Here is a 7930-nt window from a genome sequence, read left to right as displayed (position 1 = left end):
TAAGGAAAAAAGGCAAGAATTTCATGGCGAGGCACCACCGTCCGAAGCCCGTCCCCGTAGTGGTGCTGAGCACATTTGACATGGTCAAGGATTTAAAATGCTATCTTTGGAAAGGGTCCAGGAAGTCGACTATTCCAAAGATATTTACGGACACTTTTCCATGGAAGAAGAAATCTATTTTTGGGAGCTAGGAATATTGAAAGTCCCGGAAGTCCGCTCCGCACCGACGGATGCACCTTGACCAAGAATCTTTGTGTGAATATTCTAGGTAATGGACGTGGGAAGACAAAGATACAACGTAGCACGGAGGACCAGGAACGATAAAGGGACTTAAACGGCAATCATCCAGGGCAGTTTGTAGGGCCTGCCCATATGCCTTACCAAACAAGAGAAGGAGATCTTTTTTGAAGCTCCATTCAAAAGATAAGGTTCCAGCCTCGTTTTCATCGAATATAAAGGAATAGTAATAAGGAGAAAAATTTGTAACTCAAGTCTATGATCGCCATGGTTAGAGTGACACAATTGCTTCCTAAGCAGCATTGAAGGGACTTCTACCAGAAAATGTCTACTAGTCATTGTGAAGATATGTGCATTCTCAACACAATTTAGAAGGTAATGGATCCGCAAACTTTGTCAGATTATTGTAAAGATGTGGTTTAATAAGTCTGTCACCAGAATGTTCCCATCATCCTTCTTCAATACTATGATGCACTTCCCACCACCTAGTTGAAGAGATTAGAATTCTCACCAGATTTCTACACAATATGTTCCCTTCGAGATAGTCTTATGGGAGTCTTAAAGAAATATGTTCATAACCGAGCTCAGTCAAAGGAAGTATCTAAAGGGCTGGGCTGAACCGAGGAGGTCATTGAGCTCGTGCTGGACTTCTTCCCCGACTCACAAGGGCTTCTATTGGTGCTAATGCTGAATCTGTGGTGATGTGGAGGCCGAATCGGAGTGGCAGCTGACTAGGAAGGAAAGAAACGGTGCGTGAACAAGATTTTCAATCAAGCACACTACACAGTTCTATACACCTGTACCTGGTGGCTCCGTTACATCGAGAAACACAAGAGTGGCTTGCATTTAGGCCAACCCTTGCCAACCATAGTCCTTGATTACGTCAACACATGAATACCTTCATAGCTAAGGTTGCAAAGACATTCTATTAGTGACCCAACTGTTGTAGAGCAAGCTTGATATTAAAGGGAAATCAAGTTTGCTCCCGATAGAGAAAGACTTGCCGACGCTTGCCCTGCATCCAAAGGGAGGACTCCACAAGAGGCTTCTACTTCTAGTGTTCCGTGGGCGCTTAAGCCCCATGACGCGGAGACTTATAGAGGCCGAGCGAGGGAGCAAAAACGCGAGCTAGAGGTGCGTAATGACCGGATGGCTGAGTTCCAACAACCAGACCAGTGAGAAGTGGAGATTCACAATATAATGGGAAATTAATGAACTTAAAGGACAAATATGAAAGCCAGACACACGATCGGCATATATCTCAAAGACGAGACAGCAGCTGGCCACTGGAGGCCTTCACTTACACGGATGATAGATGGCGGTCTTTGACACTCTCAGGATAGGAATCAAGGAGCAAACACCTTGTGATCTCCATGAGGTGTTCAGAACATGTCCGTTAAGGTGGCGGTCAGCTATGTCTTACCTGCATTTGACCCGTCAAGGTGAACCGCAACATGGCATGGCAATCGGGATTCTAGCCGCTATGCTCAGGCCGGGGTGGATGTACCGACGTGGAGTCATTGGAGCTCAGAATCTCTTGGAGGTGATAACGGATACACCTGGGAGACGAGTGTGGAGAAATCATTCTTGGGAAAAGAAACACTGCTTCCAGCATGGTAACTTCTACTAGTCGCCCCACCAGGTCATCGTCACTCTCCAAATGATCGAAGGCCACCATCACCTCCGACCGATCACATGTCGCATGGCCGGGATACACTCGGAGACGTACTGGGAGAAATCATTCTTTGGGAAAATAAAAACATCAAGCTTCCAGGCTGGGTAACCTCTACTAGTCGTCCCACCAGGTCACCATCACCTCCTCCAACTGATTGCAGGCCACCATCACCTCCTCCGACTGATCACATGTCGTCACCATCACCCCATGAGTTTGACCACCACATCCCTAGTCCATCTCCATCTTCTGCGCCGCCGCCTGCGCCCACTAAGACTCAGAATGCACCCAAGCGGAAGCGTGTGAAGAGTCTTGTCCGCAAAATGTCGCCCCTACCAAGAGTACCAAAGTTTCCTCCCCCCGTGCTTACGATCTTACCGAAGAGAAAAATGAGGCCATTGTCAAGAAACACAATTATGAACATTTTCATAAGGAGAAACCCAAGGCCCCAACACCATACACAGAGAAGCAAAAAAGCATATGCTCTTGATTTTCTAAACACACCATCGCAATATGACTTACACGAGAAGAAGGATGACTATACACGCACACTTGCGAGGGTAATTGAAGAAAAGAAGGATAGTGCTGGTAAGAAGACGGATAGTGCTAGCACGAGCAAAACATCAGCAAGAAGTATAGCCGGGAAGAAATCAAGTTCAACAAGTGCACCCCTCAAGGCCAAGCAAGCTACAACATGCAGAAAAGGAAAGGAAGTTTCCCAGCTCGTAGCACATGCCAAACAATCGATCCCACCACTCAAAGTGTTGCATGTTCCCTCGGCGTACCAGGAACTTGGTGGTTTAGATATGGACGAAGCTGCGATGCTAGCGGCTCAAATTGGTTGTACCATGGAGGACATGATGTTCGTCGATGCAGTACCCAGGGCTGATATAGCTCGTAAATTTGTCTACGGGGTCGACTTGGTCAGCAAAGAGAGGCTGCATAAACTGCCAACGTATATGCGGAATTTGCATCAATGGTACCTTAATGCGTGCAAGGAGAACACAAGTTACATCGTGGCGGATATCCCAGCAGATTATTACTTCCGAAAGGAGGAGATCCATATTGAGATGAATGAACTCTGGAAGTTATTCAATTTAGACGCCCTCGACAAATTTCTCATGAGTTGCTACTACATGTAAGTTATTAACTACATATAAGTTCATATTCATTCAGTGGTTCTGTTCATTGCATATACTCATTATATCTTATGTGTTCTCTTAGGCAGACTGAAGATGATTGAATGCAGCCGTAATAAGATGTACAATGTTGGATTTGTTGACCCAGATAAAGTACATCATGAAACGGTAAAGAATAAAATCAAAGAAACGGGGGGAAACCTAGTAAGGTTTATAGTGGAGCAAAACTTATGTGATTCAATACTCTTTCCTTACAACTACAGGTGAGAGTCTCGCGGAGCGCTCGTCCGGCTTGCGCGCACGCAGCAAGCGTCGTAAGAAATGTTCCATGCGACATAAGATTACTTCTCCCAAGCGATCAGCCCGCGCAACCACCAGACCGCGTCTGCCCACGATGCGATTTTTTTTTCTTTTGCAGAAACCCACGATGTAAACCTGGCGTAACTAGATTTGCATGCAAAGTTGCAACATATAAAATTCCGCATGCGACATAATAAAATTATGACACCGACTAGCACGCACCACATAGGTTGCAACTTCATAATAGCCGGGTGTGACGTACTAACTTATGCAATCAACGTAAAACAGATTGATCGGTTGATTGCGACATAATATTATTTAAGCAAACTTGTTCAGTATTTTTAATCAATCATAAATTTATGATAAACAATAAGTTAGCTAGAGCTAGCAATCTTCAGTTTCTAGGACCTTTCAGCTTTACAAACAGAATTTTTAATCTGCTACATATAATCTGGGAACTGGAACTTGCAATTACATCAGTTCCTTCTTACAAAGATATTATGTTGTCGCACACAAGCACATCATACCACATGATATATGGTATACAGTGGGACATAAAAGATGAATTACAAAATGTAACATAGATGTCATGCATCATTCTTGCACTGGAACAATTCAGAATATGATTTTTAGGATGAAGCGTTTCTGAATGAAGAAATGGCCAGAAAGAAATGGCAACCGCCATATCTCATATCGAATACCACTAGCGTGCTGCTCCACCTGCCGCGAAACGACCCAGAGGGCTGAGGCCGCCCACCGCTCACCATGATGCCGCCCACAGCCAGCACCTGCCACGCTGCCCAACCAGGATACGGATGCTGCCCACAGTAATCACGCGCCTGCAACACGCCGCTCACCACACTGCAGATAATATTACATAAGAAGCATCCCAGAAAGTTGTAAAGTGCAACAATATGAAAAGATAAGTATATTAAAAAAAATAAGTTTATCCAAATGGAGCACATATGAAAATTATAACCATATGCCTAAACAGTAGATGAATATTTCAGGTCAAAAAAATGCATAACCGAACTTACTAGCTCGTTCTAAGCAAGAGGCTAAATGCACCCTAGGTAGCACGTAGATGATTACGACACTACAACTTTGCTAAAAATCAGTCCATGGAAACTTGTGTTGCCTCGCAACCATGCAGATCAAAGTTTTGAGGCCAAGAAGGTTCAGTTTCGAAAATAAACTGAAAACTGAAAAGTTTTGAGATCAACTCCTCACAACGGTTCAGTTTCCATGGAAGGCCTTCTTGAGCTATTAAACAAGAAGAAATTGCATATTCTGTTTCGAAAATAAACACAAATCCATGAAATCGGAAAAATATGTATTCATAAGGTTGACAGATTCATGTGAGTTCAAACCTAGTTTATCTAACGCTGATACAATTATTATTTATCTGACTCAAATACAAGTATTTTCTAACTTCTTAACATTATTTCCCTTGGAAGTGAAAGCATTGGCATGATGTTTCCAGAAAGGAAATATAATCTATCAGACTGGATCGGAAAAACAAGAATATCCTACTATTGTGAACAACAGAAAAGTAGTTCTCTGATGGGTAACATGGTAATTTGGAGCAGTGCCTTGAAAATTCATTTATCAAAATTTACATTGATTTTTGTTTAACATGCTTCAGTTCATTTAAGAACTTATCCTCCTTGCTAGTTCTGAATAAAGAAGCGACTAAATAGAAACGAGGGGCCACCATACCTTAAGCCAAAACCCACAGGCATGCTCCGCCGCAATGGAAGGACCCACAGTAGTGCTGGGGCTGCCCACAGCTGAGCACAATGCCGATGCCGCTCGCAGCCACCAGGGAGTGATTACAAAATTGCTCTTGACCGTCCCTGCACGCCAGACCTACAAACGGAATTAGTTAAAAATTACAGACCAACTCTTTTTTTTCAACAGAAGGAAACATAATAAACGGATTTGCAAGTACCATACGACAACAAATTTCATCTTTGAAGGGTTTGCAAATAGGATTACTGAACAAAATATGCTGAACTTAATGAGCATACCTACATTTCATGTTCTGTATTACTCCGAAAAGTAAAATTGACTTTGAACAACATGCAGCATTACACAACTTAACTGAAAGTAAATCACTGCTGCGCTACCAATTCCTACTCGAGCTATACTAGCATCTTAAGTATGTGCACACCTTAATAGAAAGTAACTACACAACAGAGTGTTTCCCGTTTCAATTGAGTGTCAACCTGCTAGCACATTCTAGAAGAATGTACCTACGACTAGTTACTGCATAACATGTGAACTAAGAACCACCACTTGCCTAACAAATTTGATGTAGCTATGTAGGGTAACGTCACAGCTGAGACATTTCCACCTAGTTCAATCAACAATTGCACGCAATCGAAATGGAAATTCACGTCTGGCAACACTAGCACTGAAGGTATAAAATTAAATATTAATTATTTCAGAAAGACAAGACAGCAGTAGGTTGGCATTTAACAATACATACAGTCCATTGAACTTCAGTCCTAATAAAGTCAGACTGCTGCCATATCACAGGGCAGGACACCACGAAAACACTACAAAAAAACATCTTTTTTTGTTTGTCCCCATATTGCAAGATCAAGTATTTTTATCCAAAACACAACCCTCCGTAATTAAGAAGCCTAACTGTGACTGAAAACACAACCATCAGTAATTATTTCTCTGGAATCCTGCCAATTGTTAAATTGGCACAAGTTAGCCAATTATTTTGTTATGATCAGACTGACTTTGACATAAAAGTCTGGCGATCAAGATAAAAAAATTACGAATCACTAGAGCCTATACTAACATGTTTTGACAATTATGATCCATGGAGTGGATTTGATCCTAGAGCCATTGCTTAAATACAGCTAAGATCTTTCTGTGGAAAATGCAAACAGATACGAACAAAATAGTATTGGATCTTAGGGTCATTGCTGGAGCACTAATGCCTGCTCGCTGCCTACTTTGCCCTCTTACAAATCCAGGAAAAATACAAAACAATTTGGAAAAAAAAAAAATATGCTACACTGCTTATTTTCAACAAACGTGGTTGGGGACTGGCTCAGGAAATTACTACTGCTTCTCCACTGCTCAACGTTGGTGCTGGACGGACTAAACTAACCTCTACTATCCAATTCACCACAAGGCTACAGAAACTGCTGAACAAAATTGATGGAAAGGAAAAGAATACTGAAACACACCGATGAGGAAGATCCAAACCATGGCCGCGGACCGCCGCCGGCAGCAAGAAAAATCGCTGCCGTAATCTGACGTTGAGGACGACCGGCGCACCTACACGCCGCCTACCGCCTGCCGAGAACGGCGAGAAGCCCACCCGATGCCGGCCCACTGCGAAGCCTCCCAGTGCCGCTGGCGGACGAGGCCAAGCAGCAAGCCGCAAGCCACGGGAACCCGCTCACGACGTGGTGGAGTTCACTCACCGCTCATGCTGCCACCACTTCTCGCCGACCACAACAACACCGTGGCAGTGTATGGCATAGACTTCTACATAGAAAAGAAGAAACATAAATGCCCGATCAGTGAAGACATTTGCGGAAAAGAATTTTCAGAATATTGCATACACACGGCGTTCCTGTTAACAAAAGGATATAGAATTTGCCCACTTTTCATATGCTAATAAACTGAAGTGATACAAGAGCAGATCCATGTATAAATAATCTACAGATACAGAAGGCTATAAAGGTTTAGTGTCAACATACATGGATCTCACTCTAGCAAGATCAAGTATTCTTATCCCATAGTTGAGCAGAGCAAGATAAGAGCCCAACGCAAAGACCGAATTGTCAATCTAATACTAATCATGCCTCTTGCAGATTACCACTTTATTTGCTCTAGAAGAAAAAAAAAAGGCTGCTAACTGTATCCAACAAACAAGGGAAGGAAACGTGGTGCTGCAGATCGGGAACGCACCTAACGGATCCACCAAGTTCGAGCGTGTTCGCGCGGCCTGGTACGCCACCCGCTCGTTCCTGCAAGAGGATACGTGAGGCACCTCGAAATTTTTTTTGCCCAGAGCTGACGGGGAGGGAGAGGGGGATCAGTACTTGCATCTCTAACAGGGACGGCAGTGCGGAAGAGTACCTGCCGGATGGAGGAGAGGAACCGCGGCGACGGCAGGCTCTCCATGGAAAACGCCGCGCAGTAGCTCGTGGACGCGTCGTAATCCACCGGGAAGAGCCCCACGCGTAGCTCCCGTCGGGACTTTCCACGAGCGCCGCCTGGAATTCGGGACCGCCGGAGCTGGGGTCGTCGAAAGGGGCTGGGGAAGGGGGGGGGGGGGCGCTTGGGCATGGATTCTCCGGGCGGCAGCGGCGGGTCGCCGGTGGTCGCCGGATTTGTCGACCTGGAGGATCGTATGCCGGCAGTTTGTGGAAACTGGGTCGACTGGGCAAATGCACGGTAGGAAAAACCGATGACGTAAGAAACAAAAAAAAATACATGGGGTGGAGCCTGCCACCGCCTGAGCCGCACCAGAAGCAGAGTCGGGCTGGCTCGGTGGAACGACCCGGGTGCAGAATTATTTATTCTGCTCCCAGGGTGTCTAATAGAGTTT

The 7930-nt window shown here is 44.5% G+C and overlaps 1 long non-coding RNA gene across 1 annotated transcript; it reads right to left on the bottom strand.

The window, feature by feature from the left end:
* Nucleotides 1-3741: 3741 nt before the first annotated feature.
* On the bottom strand, nt 3742-7630 carry LOC124675253. Its single transcript, XR_006993238.1, has 5 exons — nt 7459-7630; nt 7288-7346; nt 6558-6861; nt 5068-5217; nt 3742-4209 (listed from the first exon to the last, which is right to left on the bottom strand). It is a non-coding gene; the product is annotated as an uncharacterized LOC124675253 (long non-coding RNA).
* Between the last annotated feature and the right edge of the window lie 300 nt (nt 7631-7930).

Source organism: Lolium rigidum, chromosome 7 (assembly GCF_022539505.1).
Source record: "Lolium rigidum isolate FL_2022 chromosome 7, APGP_CSIRO_Lrig_0.1, whole genome shotgun sequence".
NCBI classification, from domain to species: Eukaryota; Viridiplantae; Streptophyta; class Magnoliopsida; order Poales; family Poaceae; genus Lolium; species Lolium rigidum.
Note: the sequence above shows the minus strand (reverse complement) of the source record. Positions and strands in the feature narration are given on the sequence as shown.